Genomic DNA, 19,636 nt, shown 5'->3' with positions numbered 1-19,636 from the left:
AAAACTGAGCAGGATGAAGGTCCTGGTCCAGAGCTCCAAACCAGAAGCAAAAAGGAATGGGGGCAGTGGATTGGGGGGTATTCCTCCAATATCACCAAAACTCAGAAAATGAGGATCCTAAGCTCCTCCACAAGCCAAATCCGGGGCTTGGGCCCTTGGGCTAATCCGCAGGTACCTCTGACTGCATCATGTTCAGAGTAAGGTAACCAGCAAGAGGCTGGAGCGAATGGCTAACCAGTTCCAGACATGGACAGATGTAACTGAAAGGAGGACAAAAAATGGACAAGTACTGTCCAGCTGTAGATAAGAGAGTGCAGTTAAGGGAGGTTGAGGGGCAGGGGAGAGGCTGGGGAAGGGAAATTGCAGCAATGCAGGAGTGTAGCCCCAGGGTCCTGTGCTGAGCAGCTGGTCAGGGTAGTAGATGTTAGTTCCCAGATGGAGATCCTGACCCAAGCCCAGGTAGAGGCCTCACATGTTGTGGGTCTTTTTGGTGAGCTGGGGCTCCTCATCCACCAGCTTGGACTTGAGGTGCTCCTGGTAAGCCAGGATGTCTCCAGGCCACTTGGTGATTGTCTGCCTCTTACACACCCAAATTTCCTGTGCAAACTGCTGAATGCATCTGAAACCATAGCTGACCAGCAGCTACCACCCTCAAACTCATTGATGGCATCTGCCAGGGTGTCGATGGTCTCAATATCCAGGTGATTGGTGGACTTGTCCAGGAAGAGCACATGGTGGTTTGGCCAGGCCAGCCAGACCAGACACACTTGGCACTTCTACCCATCTGACCAGTTCCAGATTAGGCTCACTTGTTGGTTCCCAGTGAGACCATATGACCCAATGATCTTCTTCATTTCTTCCTGATCTCTGGGTAGCACTTCATGTACTCCAAAGGCAAGAGATCTAAGTCCAGCTGCTCTTGCAAATGCTGATGGTAATGCCCTGTCTTGACACAAGAGTGTTTTCAGACCATGCCATCTGTGAGTATTAGCTCTCCAGTTAGCAGCTTCAGAAGAGTTGATTTCCGTGCTCCATTGGGCCTTACCAGAGCCACTCATGTGTCAAGGTCAATTCCAAATTCTAGATTATTGTGGATGCAAGGCCCATCCTTTGTATACTTGAAGCTCACATTTTACACCATAATGATGCATGGAGGGATCTTGCCATATGGTAGGAAATAAAATGACAGTGTCTTTTCACTCACGATCCTCTCTGTCAGTCCTGATGCCATCATTTTCTGTAGCGTCTTCTCCTTGGTCTGGGCCTGCCAGGCCAGCTTGCCACTGCCATGGCCAAACATCACAATGTAGTTCTTCATGTGCACAATCTGATCTTGCTCCCAGTGAAACCTCTTCATCTGGTTCTTCTCCAGCTCTAGCCACATCTTCACATACTGATCATAATTACTCATATAATACTTCAGTTTCTTGTGCATGTGAATGATGTTGGTACAGACACCATTCAGAAAATCCTGGGAATGGGAGACAAGGACCAAGATATTCTTATAAGTTTTTAGTTCTTCTTCCAACCACATGCAAGCGTCTAGGTCCAGATGGTTGATGGGCTCATCCAGGAACAGCATGAAGGGCAAAATAAAGAGGGCTCTGGCAAGGGCAGCCCTCATCCTCCAGCCCCCACTGAAGTCTTTCAGCTTTTTGCGCTGCATGGCAGGTGCAAAACCCAGTCTGTGCAAGATTTGCAAGGCCCTCATCTCTACCTTATCAGCATCCAGCTTCTCCAGGTACTCATAGAGTTCCATGAGCTTCTCACACTCTGCATCTTCACGAACCAGATGCTCTGCCTCTCTCTCCAGCATGGCCAGCTCTGTGTCAACTTCCATCAGACACTGCAAGGGTCTTGTCATTAGGGAGCATCTCTCGAGTCAGATGGTAGATGCCGATGTGCTCAGGGATGGGCACTTCACGTTTCCCAATAGCAGAGAGCAGCATGGACTTTCCAATTCCTTTTAAGCCAATGAGGCCATAACAACGGCCTGAATTCAATTCCAGCTTGATGTCACTGCGCAGCTTTTGACTGTGAAAGGTGAGTGAGAGGTTGATAATGTGAACGTCGGTACTGCTGGGATGAGAGGCCAGGATGCCAGCGACAGCTCGAGCAGTAGCTTTCTTCATTTCAAAGTCCTCTAGCTCCTTGGTCAGCAAATCCACTTCTGTGGTATCTCTGCCATTGGCCTCATTTCTGCCACCTGTGGTTCTGTGACAGCATCTCCATTTTCTTCATGTCCTTTTCTGGGCCACTGTCGAGTTTTGGCAGCCTCCTTTTTGGCTGCCTTCTTCTTTGCCAGATCGGAGGGTATGATGATGACCCACAGGGGTAGGTTACTGTTCTTTCAAGGAGCTGGACCTTGCCACTCGGCCTCTGAGTCCGTGTTTTTTTTTTTTTTTTATTATTTTAGATATAGATACCCAGAAGTGAAATTCTTATATCATATTTTAATTCTATGTTTAATTTTGTGAGGAACTGCCATACTGTTCACATTTCTTCTTGTATCCCCTGTACACCAAAATATCTCCTTAGGTCTGGTATAAACATCTGAATAGAAACAATGAGGGCAACTGTATTCATTATTTATGGCTGTGTGTCAAATTGCCCTCAAAATGTGGCAGCTTAAAACAATAAACATTTATTATCTCAGTTTCTCTGGGTCAGGTCTGGTTTCAGCTTAGCTGGGTGCCATTGACTCAAAGTATCTTGCAATCAAGGTATTAGCAGAGGCCGTAGTCAACCCAAGGCTCAAATGGAGAAGAATCTACTTCCAAACTCACTCATACGTCTAGTTAGGAAGTCTCAGAAGATACGCTTCCAAGTTCCCTTAGATGGCCATTGGCGTGCACCCACCAGGTTCTCACTGGGGGAGCTGATCAGAGATGTCAGTTCCTTGACACATGGGCCTCTCCATAGGCTGCTCACAACATGGCAGAGTTTTCTTCAGAGTGAGGACTCCTGGAGAGAAAGAGAGCAGGAGAAAGCTTGAGCAAGGCAGTCATTTCATAACCTAATCTTGGAATGGCATCCCATTACTTTTCCTGTATCATATTCATCAGAAATGGATCATTAGGTTCAGCAAACACTTGGGGGAGGGTATTACACAAGGATGTGAGTACCAAAAGGCAGAGATCACTGGGGACCATTTTAGAGGCTGCCTACCACAGCAAGAAATGTGTTTTGCTTTTGTATTCATTGCTGTAATCTAGAACAATTAGGATCTAGAAAATAACAGTTTAATAATGAATGAATATTAGTAGGAATGTAACATCTGAGCCTTCACATATTTATATGGTGTTTGAAATCAGAGAAAACATAGTATACCCTAACTTATGATGCTTTTAAAAACTGAAATATATCTTTATCTTTTTTATTATGTTACAGTAAAATTCAGAATCAAATTTAGCAGTAAAATTCAGAATCAAATTTAGCATCTCTCCCAAAAGACATGAAGAAAACAATACCACGTACTGACTCCTTTTGTATATTTCCTGGTATTCTGGTGGAAACTTTGTCATTGTATGACATATGGGAATAGATAATATGGTTGAAGATAATGCAGTCTATTTTAAGAATTTTACATCAGTTACTGAAAGGCTTTTATGCTCCATGTTAAGGAAAGCAAAGAATATTACACTAAATATATGCATGCTTTTATGCTTGGATTCTTTTTCTCAAATGTCATATTGATCTTTAGAGGAGACTTTTACATTACATCAGTAATAGTAATAAGGAAAAAATACGTATTTATTAACATAGGCTGCTATATTGGGTACCAAAGGTATATCTAAATACGCCCTTAGCCCCTTAATTTTTTAAAATAATGTTATTTGGTGTTCTTGTCTAACCGAATTACTTCTTATACTCAGAATTTTATAATTGGTGATAATTTGTTAGGCTTCCTGAAAGTTGTTAGGTATGTTATACCATGTACTCTCTATAAATATGAAAGAAGTATTATTGTATTTATTCAAGAGACATGGGCCAGTTTAAGGAGAAAGCTGAAATGTTTAGCAGCAGTGCATTGGACAATCCCAGAGAAAAAGTTGTATGATACACTGTTCAAATCTTTCCAACAAAAAAGGATATAATTCTTAGCCAGACAAGATCATAAGCTATGATATATGTGTTGTACTATGGATACAGAATGGTAAGTTTCACCTATTAGCCAACTCAGATCAAGTGAAAGTGATAATTTTAAGGAAAGTATCCAAAGTATTATGAAACCACTCCCAGGTTTTAGCATACATATGTAGTTTTCAGTTAGTAATGACTGCCAGGACAGCAGTGTGGAAAAAGAGAACAGTAGCAAAAGGTTTATTCCTCTTGCTGTATGTTGTATGATAATGACCACAATAAAATAGCATCATATACTTATCTTATACTTCATAGATCCTAACACAGTTAATGACTAAAAATATTTTTGGATTTTTTTATCCCAGTATTGACTACTCCCAAATATTTATTGTACTTAATTTATAATGAAGCAAGCTCTAAAATCACCTCTAACTCTAAAAGTTTACTATAGTATGATAGAAACTTGTGCCAATGTTAGTTTCGGTAAATAAAAACATTTCTTTCATTTTAGCAATAAAATGATATTATTGTATTTACTTAATAACTTCTCAAATTCTGACTTTGCTACCTATTTTTAAAACAATTCCACAAACACATATGTTTTTTAGCTTCTTTAATATTCCTAACTCAATAAGACTTTTAAAAATCCATTGGTACATGCCTACGGTCCCAGTTACTTGAGAGGCTGGGGTCTTGGGAGCGCTTGAACTCAGGAGGTTGAGGCTGCAGTGAGCAATGCACTCCAGCCTGGGCAACAGAGCAAGACTCTGTCTCAAAAATAGATAAGTAAATAAAATACTTGATCTCTTAAATCATAAACCATTCCAAAATTTAGAATTCCAAGTATGATAGTTATAATCCAAAAGTATGCTAATTATTACTAAAATTTCTTTAAAACTTCCCAACTTTGCTATAAGAACACATAGATACATCTAGAAGAGTCCAGATTCAATTTGTTCTATTCATAGCAAGTAAGTTTTACCTCTGCTTTCTCAGAGTGTTGATAGTCAATATTTCAATTGAAATACTGTAATTGTTAATTGTTTTAAATTTGGGGGCATTGATTTAAAAGCGGAATCACTCACTTATAAATGATTAAATATTAAAGCCTTAAAATAAAAACATAATTCCTTAAGAAATAATATTATGAAAGAAATGGAAAAGTGACATAACCAAGAAAATCCAGATCCCTTATTATTGCTTAAAACTAAAAACGATAAGCATAATTATTGAGCAACAAATAGACTGTCATAGTTCTAAAGTCAAGAACTAAGAATCTCAAGTGAAGGTTTTACAGACTCAACAAAGTTTATACGATAATAGTGCAATTCCACATTGTATAATAAAAATGTTCTTGGTTGCTGTTGATTTACCTACCAAAGTACGATTCCCGCTGCTAATTTCTTTCTAAATTTCTCACATCTTTTTCTTGCATACACGGTAGTGACACTCTTTTCATATTGCAGTTGTAAATTAGCTTTAAAACCTGGTGAGCCACAGAAGCCCTATCCTTTGGTCATACCATTAATACCCAAGTTTTCTAGAATTGGTTAAGGTAGATCCGTAGTCCCTTGACTGACTCTTAAGTACCTTCATGACTAATTTTCCACACAAGGCTTTCTCATTACCAGTACTTGGAAAGAAAATGAGAAGTGCCAATTAAGGTAATATTTCTATTGATTAAAATAACCAACTATTAATGTATCATTTATTTATTAGAAAGTAATTATATTTTATTTTATATCATTTTACAGTTAAAACTTTAAAACACATTGTGATTATAAACTTGGAAGAGGCATTTGATAGAGGTTCTTAACCTAAATTACATAAAATTTCTAGACTTCAAGGTATCTGTGAACTTCCTGAAACTGTAAGATATTTTATGTTAATGAACATATTTCTAATAACATCCAAAGAGAGAGAGAAGAGAAAGACAGAAGTGAAGGATGAATGACTCCAAGGTTAGTAGCCTGAGCAACAAAAAGAATGGAATGTGCCATCAGCTGGGAAGGGATGATTTCAGGTGGAGCCATTGTGGAAGGGCGGGGTCAGGTGTTCAGTTTTATGTGGGTTAACTTTGAGATATGTATCAGATAAACTAATGCCACATGAACTAACCACAGAGAGGCACAAGATGGTAAGAAAAACAGAACTCCAAAAAAATATGTAGTGTTCACATAAGTAATAATACTATTAAGGATATGCTACAAAAATGGTAGGACACCTTTCCCGAATTTTGTGTAAATGTTATTCTAATTTCCCTCTAAGGTACATTTAAAGACCAAGAAATCAGTTTTGCCTTTGAAAGAGAAACCATTTTCTTTCTATATGTGTTTTTTTTGTTATACCAGTGATACACAGCTATTAAATATGGTTATAAATATTTAACCTATTAATGGTTGTGTTACACATTATAAATAGCTTTATGAGCTCATCAAGCACTGAAAGTGGTATACTCTGGTTCCCCAAGGAACCACTGATAAAGTCACTGCCACAGTGGACAACATTATGTGCATTCACCAGTGACAAATGAGTGCTATGTCAGTTACAGATAGTATATTGAGTTTATTTTAGTCAGTAAAGTTGGTGGCAAAGAGAAGATATGGTGTAAACTCATCTTGTCTAACTGACAGCACACTAAGAAAAAAAAACCCTTCTTTTGGAATTAATTTTACTCCACAGTAATGAAATAGTGTGTGTGTGTGTGTTTTTTTAATCCTGAAATTAATGTAAAGAATGTGTCAATGGTGTTGGTTATTTAGGACCCCCACATACCACATTTTGAACTTTTCTATTCTTATACACTTCTTTCTTCTTGGTCTGCCCTCTTTTTTTTTTTTTTTTTTTTTTTTTTTTTTTTAATACTTTTCGCTTTTGGAGAGATTTATCTTGCTTATACTTAGGATCACTGCTAAAGGGTAAAATTAATAAGTCATCGCAGCAGACAGCTGTAGCATAACATGCAAAAGGGAAGACAAGCCAACTTGACAGAGGTCCAGGTCTCTATGCACAAGCTTTGTGGCCTTGGGTTGGATACTTAATTTTCATGAGTCTTGATTGTGTTACACACATCCATTAATCTCTCTCAGTATCAGTTTTCCCAATTGTAAAACAGAAATAAAACACCAGCCTAGCATTGTAGTGAAATTAAACGAATAAATGTAGAGAGTTGTTTAGTGTAAGCTACTATACTAATATAATTAATATAATACAATATGGTAATAATCACTATTTTCTAATTGAGATAAGTAAATATGTGTAAAAGGACTGCCAGCTAATTATATTATTTAGTCCTCAATGATGGACCTCCAGACTGCATATCAGCCTCTACACTGTGTATTTATGGTACATTATCTGTAATCTTTACAGCAACCCAGAAAAGCAGGCTTTACTTCTCCATTGTACAAGAAACTAAAACCGAAATGCAGATAACTGATGTACGCAAAAGTCACGCAAATAGAATGTGGCAAAGACAGAAGTTGGCTCCAGGCCAAGCCTGCCTAATTCCCAAACTTATGCTCAATCCCTCACCCACAAAGAGAGTGGTGAGATGACCAGTACACTTGAATGAGCAGCCCACCAGCTTAGTCTTGTGCCCCAGCAAAGTTACAGGAATGTATTGAAACTCACTGTTCTCATCTATAAGATTACGCTACACAATCTTCAGGAACCCAGAAAAGTACATTCTTAGAATGGGTGGGAATTCTGGAATCCGCACTTTTTAAAAAATGTGGTTTGTTTTTGCAAAGTCAGTTACTGTTTGGATGAATGGAGGCAAGATGGTGCACTTCCGGGTTCTTCATCCCCCCAACTTTTCCCACGCGCGCGAAAATGCAGCCGGCAACCCGGGAAGGTGCAGACTAACTAGGCATGCGCCAGGTGATGTCAATCTGAAGAGACCAAGATTTACCTGGTCGCACCTGCAGAACGCCCCCTGACACGCCCGTGCCCCGCCTATTGCCCTCCCACTCCTAGAAAAGCCGCTCCCGACGAGCGCCAGGCACGGACTTCCCAGCTTCCCCACTGCGGTCAGGACTGTTGGAACTCCGTCCGAGAGCTCCACGGGTGACTCTGTTGGCCTCATTTGCCGGAGGCCAACAGACCTCTCCCTACCCACCTTCTTCCCCTGAAGCTAGGTGACCAAAATAAACTTGCAGTTTTGCTCCTACCCTTGCCTAGTCGCTGGTTCTTTTGTACCCGCTCTGGTGGTCTTAGAAAAACAAATCAGTTACCTAATTAAATCCTTTGCCATTCTCAGATTATTCTCATGAAAAAATTGACGTCAACACAGAGAAAAAATGTCCTTAGATCTACAAAAGCAAGAGAAAGCTATCTAGGCTACACATACTGTTTGCTCTTTCATTCTGTCCGTTATATGCTTTAAACATTCCCCCAAGAAAGTGAACTTATATGCTATCACAAAGACTGCAATGTATTTTTATGTATTTGCATTATCTGTGTATGGTATTTTTAAAGAATACTTTATTTGCTATTTTAATAACAAGGAATTATTTTCTAGTTATCATTCCCTCATTTCTACATTAAATATAGATGAATAAACTTGATTTAATGTGTCACTTCTGCACAAAGATACGAACGTCCTCTGGAATTTAAAGAAATGAAAAAGAATTTGTGTTTCTTACCTTCGTTATCAGTACAACTGGGCTTAGAGTCCATATACCTGGGTCTCTTTCAGCTGTTTTTAGATTACATCTACTAGATACAAAAATCACCTCATAGTACCTAAAATCTATACTACAAAATTCTTGCCACTTATTTTTATTAATGCAAAGCCATTTATTAGATTTTGTAAAGATACAAGGATAAATTAATTGTAACTCCAGCCCTCAGACATTCTTTGAAAGCCAGCAGCAATACTTTTGGAAATTAGATGCCGTATTCACAATTCAGGACAACTATGGAGACTCCATGTTAGATTATTGTATGAGCATTCACAATACATAAAATTAAAGTAGAAAGTTAAAATAAGAAATGTTTCTTGTTTTTGGTTAAAGATGAAAATTAATACTGGATACAAACTAAAACACTAAATAGATAAATCAGTGTAACTCTGATCCCTGCTACATATTTGTAATTTATAAAATTTCTGCTAATTTTATGACAAAGTTTCAATTTCATTAGAACTCTCACATTAACTAAATTACTATATTTGAAGTAGCAAGAGATTTTGAACTATAAAACATTATGCTGATTGATTGTGATACTCAAAAGTGCTTAACACTTATTTAGCGCTTTACATTCTCAAAGCACTTTACAAACATTAATGAATTAATCATGCCACTGTGATGTCAGGAAGGTGGTAGAATCACCATTCCTGAGATGAAGGAGTTAATTAAAGTGGCTTATGGCAATGAAAGATTTTAAAAGTCTAAATATTGAAACCTCAGTAAACACCTAAATGACGAGAGCAGTGACTTGACTGTATATGATATAAAGAAAGCAGTGCAAGTTGATACAATATTGCAATACAATCAAAGCCACCTTTCAACTGTGGCACATAGAGTATATAGCCATTGCTGACTACCCATATATGCCTACTTACCTTTGTTATTCTCAAAGAGCTATTATAGAATTAATTTTGCTAATATTTTAAAATTATAACAGCTTCATAAATAAAATGCCCTGTGAATTAAAACAATTTATTTATGAATTTGTGATTTTTCATTATTAATCATGTTTTAGAAAAAAAATATCAACTACTAGAAACAGTTTTTTAAAATCATTTAAAAAAGAACAAGGGTAACTAAGAAGTCTAAGTTATTTCCAAGGCAGAATTTTTTACTGACAACTTTCTAAAATACTATCAAAAAGTTTACAGATTCTTAAAATAATGCCAATCTAAACTGGTCTTCTGAAATCACAGATATATTTTAGAAAAAAATTTAAGTAGATATAGATATAAATACAGACACATGCACAACACATACATATACAGACACATATGTACGTGTGTGTGTGTGGTCTGTCTCTGTGTGTGTGTGTGTGCAGACTGGCCTCCAACTAGACAGCCACAGTCAGAACATTTTCAAGAGTAAATTACAATTTGTGTGATTACCTTCTTGGTCAAACATTAAGTAGTCCTAGCTTTTGAGCTTTGAGTGAGCCCTTAAGCGTCATCTGAATAAACCTGAAGAGAGGCATTTAGGTCATTATCACCATCACAAAGTATACCCTCTTATCAATTCAGATGCAAAGTTATTTCAAATATTTTCTTTTTTAGTTTCAATTGGTTCCATATTCTAGCCAAATAAACAAAAAGTTCAGATCTTGAAACCAGACGAAAATAAAAGAAGTATTAAGAGAGTTTGATTATTTTACAAGATTAGGAAATCCATCTGAATTCAAACCTTATTCTGAATTTCTGGGCTTTATATTGACCACAGAGGTTACTGATATTGCAGTCTTGTGTAGGTTCGTAACACTGAAACAGGAGACTGAAAGAAAAAAGGAAATGCAAATGAATAATATGCAAACATTTGAAAGATATTCTGCCTTATTGGTATTTAAATACATGTAAAATAACGTTACCGTAAGATTGACAAAACTTAAGAGAATGCCGAAACTTAGGGATGATAAAGGTGCAAGGAAATAGGCCCTCTCACAGACGTTCTTGAACTGAAATTAATGGAATCATTCTATTTAGTGATATAAACAAAAAAGCAAACAAACAAAAAGAAAGAAGCCCACTAGGAGACAAAGGTTTGTCTTAGGATGTTACTAAAGCATCCTTTGTAATGGAAAAGAAAACAAAAACTAATTATATACCAATAAGGAAATCGTTGAATAAATTATGGTATAACCATATTATCAACACAATTCCATTTTTGAAAAGTGTGTTATATTTGTATATATGCGGATACTTTTGATTAAAATTTTTAAAAATTTCAAATATAGGCACAAAATATTAATTATAGTTACCTCTGGGGATTGAGATTTTAAGAATAGGAGTGGGCAGAGAAGCTTTTCACTTTTATTGCTTTAATTATTTTTAAGTCTTAAGTTATAGGTGGCTTTGGTTTGTTTATTTTATTAAACAAATAAAAACATGGAAAACATTTTAAGACTAACATAATTTACATTATGTTCATAAGTTTGTGACTTGATTAAAGCTTTGGAAATAAACACACTAATTGATATTGCCTTGTATAAATGGCAGAGAAAAAAATCTAATAATCAAGAAGGTGTAATTTGGGATTCTACTGGCCAACTGATAGTTAGCCAACACCTAAAATAAAACTTTTCAATAAGGTAATAGAGAAACAAACCCCTAGTCTATTCATCATATTACCATATTTCCCACATTAACTACATTTCAAAGATCCAACCTGGTTTTATTTTAGTTTCTCACTTCTTGCAGTAATAATTTGTCGTTGAATTTTGGGGGTATGTCAATATGATGATGAAGTGCCAGGTTGCCGTGGAGCAAACATACCCCAGAAGACCAACTCGAAAAGACAGAGAACGTTGACATGTTCATGCTTCTGTGAATTCCATGTCTACGTCAGCCCTAAATTGCACAAAATTTGGCAACAAAGCTAAAAGTTTGTTAGAAGTACTTTTTAAAAAATTGTACATTTATTTCCTAACGACATTGAAAGTTCTGTGCCTTTGATTTTTCAAATGCCAAAAATATGGCCCACTTAATTGATGTATCAATCAATGGCAATATTTGTTTTAAATATATGTACTGTATTTTAAACATATATACACGTGCATACTACACATTTGGTTAGATCTAGAGAGGAAAGATGCTAGATAAATAGACAGATGTAGAAAAAAACAGATTCTTGTCACACGACCAGGAAAATTTAGGAACGTGGACACATTGTAGGGTGGGTAAGGCAGGGCTTATTGGGTGAAAGGAAACAAGGAAAGAGGGACTCTGGACAAAGGGAGACAGCGCCCCGCTGCAGGACTCCCGCCTCACAGATGGATTCCCAGGTCACCACCCAGGAACTGAAGAGGCCAGGCTGCTCCCCACTGCAAACGCCCCGAACTTCTCGAGGCTCCACCCCGTCCTCCCAGTGCGCAGGTGGGCATTGTTCAGAGAGAATCAGTCCCAAAAGAGCCAGCGTCAAACCCGGATCTGCAGTCCGGTTTTTCAGCCTTCAGGCTGTTTTAGGCTTTAAGGCGGGGTTTCACGGGGGACTCTTGGCTGTCTCCTGTCTCTATCACAGACGCATAGATACACTGAAGCATATTCATCTGAAATTTTTCAGTTGCTCCTTACTTTAGTTTTCTATATAACAATTGAGTTTTGACATTTAAAACATTTTTAAGTAAAGAAAAATAATTAATGCATACTCAAGTTCTGCTCAATTTTGCTATTTTTTATTCTTAAATTCTAAGAGAAATTCTGAAAAGACCTCTACAAATGTGTTAAGATGCACAGATTCTATCACAATGGAAAATAAATCAATAGATATTCTGAAGAAGAAAAATGAAAAGTGGAGGTTTTTTTATGAAATGCCAGGAGGCTGTGTTTGTGTTAATGAGAAACATTATCTTACCAAAAAATGCTGTTATTCTCATTTCCATTTATATAGGAAATTGATTAATACTTAACTAATTGGCACATGCAAATGGGGATTAACTGAATTCACTTTTCTCCACAACTCAACGACTGTAATTTAGATCCTTACTTAGATTTAAATCTTTTATTATTTTTGAAGGTAATCATCTTCCTGTTGTTAGAAATAAAATATCAAAGCACCATGCTAATTATAGCTCGTGTCTCACAAATTAGCTAATTAACATTACTGAAAAGCAAATGTACAGCGAGCAAAGTTGAAACTCCTGAATTGGAGTTAAGCCTTTATACAATACAGTGGTGAGATACAGGTTATTGAATGCCATTGGGTCAGATATACTTTGGAACTAATAACTGTAGTCAGATATTTAGTTTTTCTTCAAATAAATAGCTTATTCTGATGTTTCCATGCAATTGCTCCTGTGAACTTTTTGCGATTAGCTCTTCTAGATGGAGATGTGAGGTGGGAAATCAGAATGATGCGCATGGCTAGGAAAAGCCATCTTTTAGTAAAACCTCAAAAGTTCTCAAGGCATGCATGACTTGCTTAGGAAACTATAAAACCAGTTGTGTTCATAATTTTGTGTTTGCTAACTAATATATTTCAATACCTAAGATGCTGGAACAAAAATTCTTTAGATTCAGGGGGAAAAAAAAAAAAAACTGTTTAGCAGTTAATTCAGAGGGAAATGGCTAGAAATTCAAAGTTCCTGAGAGATGTGAACCTAATTCATTTGTGTGCCAATTTAACCTATGGTTGGATAGTCAGGTAGAATCAGGGCATGTTTGGAGGAGCGGTCCTAAAGTAAGCAGGGATGTGGTCTTCATCAGAAGTATTGGAAACAAGGCTTACCCATGACTATTTGCATATTGAATGTTAATTAAGCAGTTACTATGTGTCAGAGTATGTTACAATCTTAATACCTGAGAGTATGAAAGACTCTCACTCTCACTCATAGTGATGACCTCAAAAAGCACACAGAGATACAACAGATAAAACAAATGTGTAAACAGAAAAATAATTAAGTTAATTAAATGTTGGAGTACCTGCAACAAACAAAAACCAGAAGGTTGAAATAACACCAAAATTAAAAGACTGACGAACTGAAAGATCTAGTCATGGAAGAAACAGAACAAATGTGATTTCAGTCAGATGTTCTAAAATACAGAAGAGTTTCATGTGACCAAGGGGCCGAAAGAAGTTCATTATGCTGAAGTATAGTGAATGGTAAACAAGAGAAAGAACGATACAAAATGAAGGTGTAGAAACAGGAGCAGAGCAAGGTCACATCAGGCCTTGTCAACTTTACTAAAAGGCTGATTTTATTTTAAGTTCAACAGGAAGACATTGAAAGTCTTTAATTTGGGGAATGATATGAGTCCAGTTTACATTTGGGAAGGTCGGTCATGGTACGAAGTGAGAAAGACATTGTGGAACAACAAGAGCATAAGTGGGCAGACCCATGAAGACTGTATTCTATAGTCTTGGTAAAACATGGCAGTGGTCTTGTCTCTGGTGGTAACAGTAAAGACAGAGAAGAAAGAATGACTCTAGATGCAAAGTGTATTAGTCCATTCTGCTATAAAACACACACACACACACACACACACACACACACACACACACCAGAGACAGGGTAAATTCTAAAGAGAAGAGGTTTGATTGACTCACAGTTCTGCATGGCTGAGGAGGCCTCAGGAAACTTACAATCATGGTGGAAGGCAAAGCAGAAGCAGGCACCTTCTTCACAAGGAGGCAGGAGAGAGTGAACATGAGCCGGGGAAATGCCAGATGCTTGTAAAGCCATGAGATATAGTGAAAACTCACTGACTGTCATGAGAATAGGATAAGGGAACCCACCCCCATGATCCAATCACTTCCCACTGGGTCCCCCCGTGACGCCTGGGATTATGGGGATTACAATTCAAGATGAGATTTGGGTGGGTCACAGCCAAACCATATCACAAAGTTAGCAGAAATCACTGATAGAGAATGAATTAAAGGAAGCATCATACATATGTTGCTTGAGCAACTGGGTACATCATAGTGAAACCTGGTAAGAAAGAAAAATCTGCATCTAGTCAGGGAGACAAAGGAGCCTTCAGAGTGAGGAATTAAGGTAGTCATGCCAGCCCAAGAATAAGGCTTAATTTGAAACCCCAAAGGCAAGACCAGAAGCTGAAGTGGCTACAATTCTCTTTGCCCAGAAATTACACTCAGGGGAAGTGAGAAATGGGGACAGGGCTGAGGAGAGATGGGGGACATCACTGGAGGCATACATGGGATGTGACTGAACAGGGGAAAAACTGGACATACAAGGCAAAGGGCATATGAGATCACAAGTTCTGGACTGTCACATGGGTCTAGCATATTCCATTCAGAAGAGCACTGTGATGGAGCCCTGACATGTGTCTTAGTTCTCCATAGGCCCAGGCTGTACCTGAAGGACTCATGCTTTAAAGAACAGCTAACCTTTCTGAAATTCTCAAAGGTGTTCCATATTTTTGCTTATGAGAATATTAAGATCTTGAACAATTTCCATTACTCCAGCTTTGCACAATGTAGTCCTAATGCCACATCTTAATTCTCAGAATCCCTGATGTAGCCCTGTCATAGGCCGAGTGTCTGGATGAATCAGACATTAGAGTGAGATTAGAGACTCACTCTAAGCACAGAAACCCCAGTCAGGGTCTTACTCTAATCACAGAAAGCCTCAGACATGTTTGTTATATGAACAGTTTGTTTTGGGGGTTCTCATCTCTCACCATCCTCTTTTTCTCATTTGCAGTCATCTACCCCTTTGTAAGGTGTCCATTCAGCTGCCTCCAATAAATAGCGTCCTGCTCTTTTCTGACATCCAACTGGATGATGCACCACACTCATTTCTCCTTTCTCTGTCCCCTATAAAAATATATGCATCGGTGTTCATCCCTCTACAGCCGTTCTAGATAATCCAATAAACTAATCTATGTTCAAACTGCTAATGGTTTAAATCAGAGGATGTTAGAAGTGGCCCTCTGGAGAAACATGGCTTAACCAACATGTTAAGGGCTAATTCTGGAAATAGCAGCTCCTTGTAGGAAATTGAACTGTAAGTGGAAAACAAGCCTTTTACATCCTTAAAATTAACCACATAGAAGGTTGTCTCACCCTGCTTTGGGATGAACTTTAGCCTTAAAAGTAAGCTTCCCAAATTACAGAATGCTTGTTTGAAGAAAGACAGTTTGCCCTAAAAACAGAGGAGGGCTTTCAATCATCATGTGAGTACAAAGAAAAAAACATTGTTACTGGAAAAGGAGCGAAGCCTTTGTCTTTGACCCAGTGTCCCACCGAGTGGAAACGTTTGCTTGGAGATTCCATGCACAGGTCAATGTACCACAGAAGCCAAAATCAGTTCTTAAAAACAATAACACTAACCACAAGCCACCCAAGAATCAGAGACACTTTTTTACAGCCCAGTTTCTTCCCTTGCAGGCTCATTTTCAAGGCCACATGGGTTGGGGGAAAATTGTGCATCCCTGCTAAAGTGGTTTTCGTCTATAGTGAATGTGTTTTAGTCTTGACATATTTTCCCATTGGTAAGGGGGGAAAAAGTCAAGCAAGTTTAAATGTACAAATAAAATTTGCCATCGTCTTCAAAACATAAGAGAGAGTGCTTAAAGAGCAAGCTTTATTTTGGCTGTCTGCACTTCAATTCTCCTTACCTAAAAGATGGGAGTGTTGTTCAAAAAGAATAGAAAATAGCCTTCCTATAAAAGATCCCAGCATAAAAGATTAAATGTGCATCCTACCTTTAATACCTGACTGGTTCTTAGCCAATGCATAGCATTCATTTCTTTCAACTTGACTCCAAGAAGACTTCCCTGACCACCATAAATCATTTGCTTTTGTTGCATTGTGCCGATATTGCAGCTTTATTTTCCAGGTGCTCTGTTCATGACATCTCTCCCCAAATCAATTCCTCAGCCAATCTTCTACTACTTTTATTTATTTTAATACAGTATTATTTTTTAAATATAATGACTAAATGGTCAAATTAATGAGTAAAAGAATACATGAGGCTGGATGAGATGGCTCATGCCCGTAATCCCAGCAGTTTGGGAGGCCCAAGCAGGAGGATTGCTTGAGGCAAGGAATTCAAGACCAGCCTGGGCAGTGTAGAAAGACCCATTCTCTACAAAATTTTTAAAAAAGGAAACTTAGCAGGGTGTGGTGGCACTTGCCTGTAGTCCCAGCTATTCAGGAGGCTGAGGCAGCAGGATTGCTTGAGCCAGGGTGTTCGAGGCTGCAGTGAGCCATGATTGTGTCACGCACTCCAGCCTGGGCAACAGAGGAAACACTAATTCAAAAAAAAAAAAAAAAAAAAAAAGAAGAAGAAGAAGAAGAAGAAAGCATAAATGAATAAATAAATGAACCAAGGCCATTAACTGCTATAAATTCCGATGAAGAGCTGTTTACATAAGTGTTACCCTTTGATTTACAAGCTACCTAATTGAAAATAGAAATAAAAAGTAAGAACATAAGAAGAGTGAGTGACAGAGTTCCATTTTTTTCAAGATTAGTCAGACAACTAACTTCTCTAAGTACATATTAGATACTTTGAAAAGGTCTTTCAGACCAGTACAATACCATCTGGTACATTTACTGAGTAATACCCCGTATATGTAAAATATCGTGTAACGTTTACTCTTTTATAATCAGAGAGCAGCTAACGCTCTGGGAAGTAAAAATAGCTTTCAGAACTACAGTCAGCAACAAGCTACATTTCCAGTTTTGCAGATTCATTAGAAAAAAAGGATTATCCTTTGTAAAATGTTAATAGTGCCAAATGTACCTGTATGGTTGACACAACCAATGAAGCTTCCAATGTATTCTTATTTTAATAAAATGCTATTTTTAAGGAGATAACATAAATAATTATCTAATACTTTAAGTGACGTAAACTGCATTTAATAAGTTTTAGAGTATTATTCATATTATTCTCTTCAAAAGCATTAGCTCACTTAATTCCCACAGTCACTTAATTCCCACAGCAGACCTAAGATGCTGATACTATCATTATCCCTAACTTACAGATAGGGAAACTGAAGCACAAAGAGAAAAACCAAGCTAATTAAAGCTAGAGCTGAACTTTGACCCCAATTCTATTCCATTATTGAGTTCAAGCTTACAATCATTAAAATATATTCTTTGTTATATGCATGGTTATATACATTACCACAAGAATGTTAAGTTTACTTACCTGTTTCGTACACCAATGGATCACAGGTGTTTATATCAATGCCTGTCATACATAGTGGGTACTCAATAAGGATTTGTTAAGTGAAAGAATGATAAATAATGAGGAATATCTTGGATCAATACTATATCAATAATCTCATATCAGTTCCGGACTCAATTAAGTTAGACGCAAGATAATCACCTGAAACAAAAGACTGTTAAGTTGCATGGTAGAATTTCTCCTGTCAATCACAGGTTTTGATAGTTGCCTCATCATCTATATAGAGTGAAACGTTTTAGAACATTGATGGTAGGTTAATTTATGATCTCTGTCCAGCATTTATGATAAATGTTAGAAAAACAAGATTATTTTTGCTTCTGCTGAACACATAATGATTCTTATGGTAGGCTTAAAATACATATACATAATCAATTAAGCACAAAACTCGATACACTGCAAATAGCTGTTAAATAGAGAAGGAATTTAATATACTGAACAAGAAGACTCATGAACCTAGGTTCTTTGAGCCAAAATGATACATTTGTTCACATTTCTCTAAATAGTTGTGGTAAAATGTATTGTGCTACGCATATTTTCTCAGCTATCTTTTATTATTTCATATAACCAAACCATTTAAGAAAAAGAGCACACTTTAAATAGCAGAGTTATTAGGTACCAGCAGCCTAAATGGATCTCTATTTTGTAGATTATGTTCAATTAATCTGCTACTGTTTGTGCAAACACACCTCGTTCTTTCTTGCTTCTGTAACATTTCTCATGCTATTCTCCGGCTTAAAACACTGTTTCTTTTCTTCAGGTATCCAACTGAACTTCAAAACTCAGCTAGCTCAAACATTATTTCTATGAAAACTTTCCCAAGAAAAATATTGAATTAAAAGTGTGGGAGTAATCTAAGAAATAAAATAACCCATCTCCACCAACATGAACGTATGCATAACTTTTCCTTCTACTACTAATTGGTATTGCAGCCTAAACTTACACATCTGAAGAGACAAAATTGTGAGACTGTGATCCAGGCAGTGAGATTCCAAAGTCTAGGTATTTATCCCTAAGCGAAATATATAGAGATAGACAGATGATACGCTGAGCACCGTGACTCATGCCTGTAATCCTAGCACTTTGGAAGGCAGAGGTCGGCGGATCACCTGAGGTCAGGAGTTCGAGACTAGCCTGGCTAACATGGTGAAACCCCATCTCTATTAAAAATACAAAATTAGCTGGGCGTGGTGGTGGATGCCTGTAATCCCAGCTGAGGCAGGAGAATTGCTTGAACCCGGGAGGTGGAGGTTGCAGTGAGCCGAGATTGAGCCATCACACTCCAGCCTGGGTGACATGAGTGAAACTTATATAAAAAAAAAAAAGAAAAGAAAAGAAAAGAAAAAAGATGATATAGATAGATAGAAGATATATAATCACATATACATAAATAAAGGCATTTAAAATAATGAAGACAAACAAAGAGTTTTCTTGGCCAGGATTTGTCTGTGAAAGCTTTATCTAGGCTTCAGCAAGGCCTGGAAGAACATGTAAGATTTGACCAGGAAGAAAGCAGAAGAAAAGACTTTTTAGGCAGGAGGAAAATCATGTGAAAAGTTTCAGAGGGGAAAAAAAACATAAGCATGGGTAAGTACTGGTGGGGAAATAGATTACAAAAAGCAAGAGATAAATAAAGAAATGAAGTTGTTCGTTGATGAAAAAATTGCCATGGCAAATAAATGAGTTAGTACTTTTTGAGATAAGCTTTAAGATACACTTAGTT

The 19,636-nt window shown here is 37.4% G+C and overlaps 1 pseudogene; it reads right to left on the bottom strand.

Moving 5' to 3' along the window:
* Positions 1-468: 468 nt before the first annotated feature.
* Positions 469-16,531, bottom strand: LOC104670767 (annotated as a pseudogene).
* Positions 16,532-19,636: the final 3,105 nt, after the last annotated feature.

The sequence above is a fragment of the Rhinopithecus roxellana genome, chromosome 1 (assembly GCF_007565055.1).
Source record: "Rhinopithecus roxellana isolate Shanxi Qingling chromosome 1, ASM756505v1, whole genome shotgun sequence".
Taxonomy (NCBI): domain Eukaryota; kingdom Metazoa; phylum Chordata; class Mammalia; order Primates; family Cercopithecidae; genus Rhinopithecus; species Rhinopithecus roxellana.
This window is presented reverse-complemented; position numbering and strand designations above follow the sequence as displayed.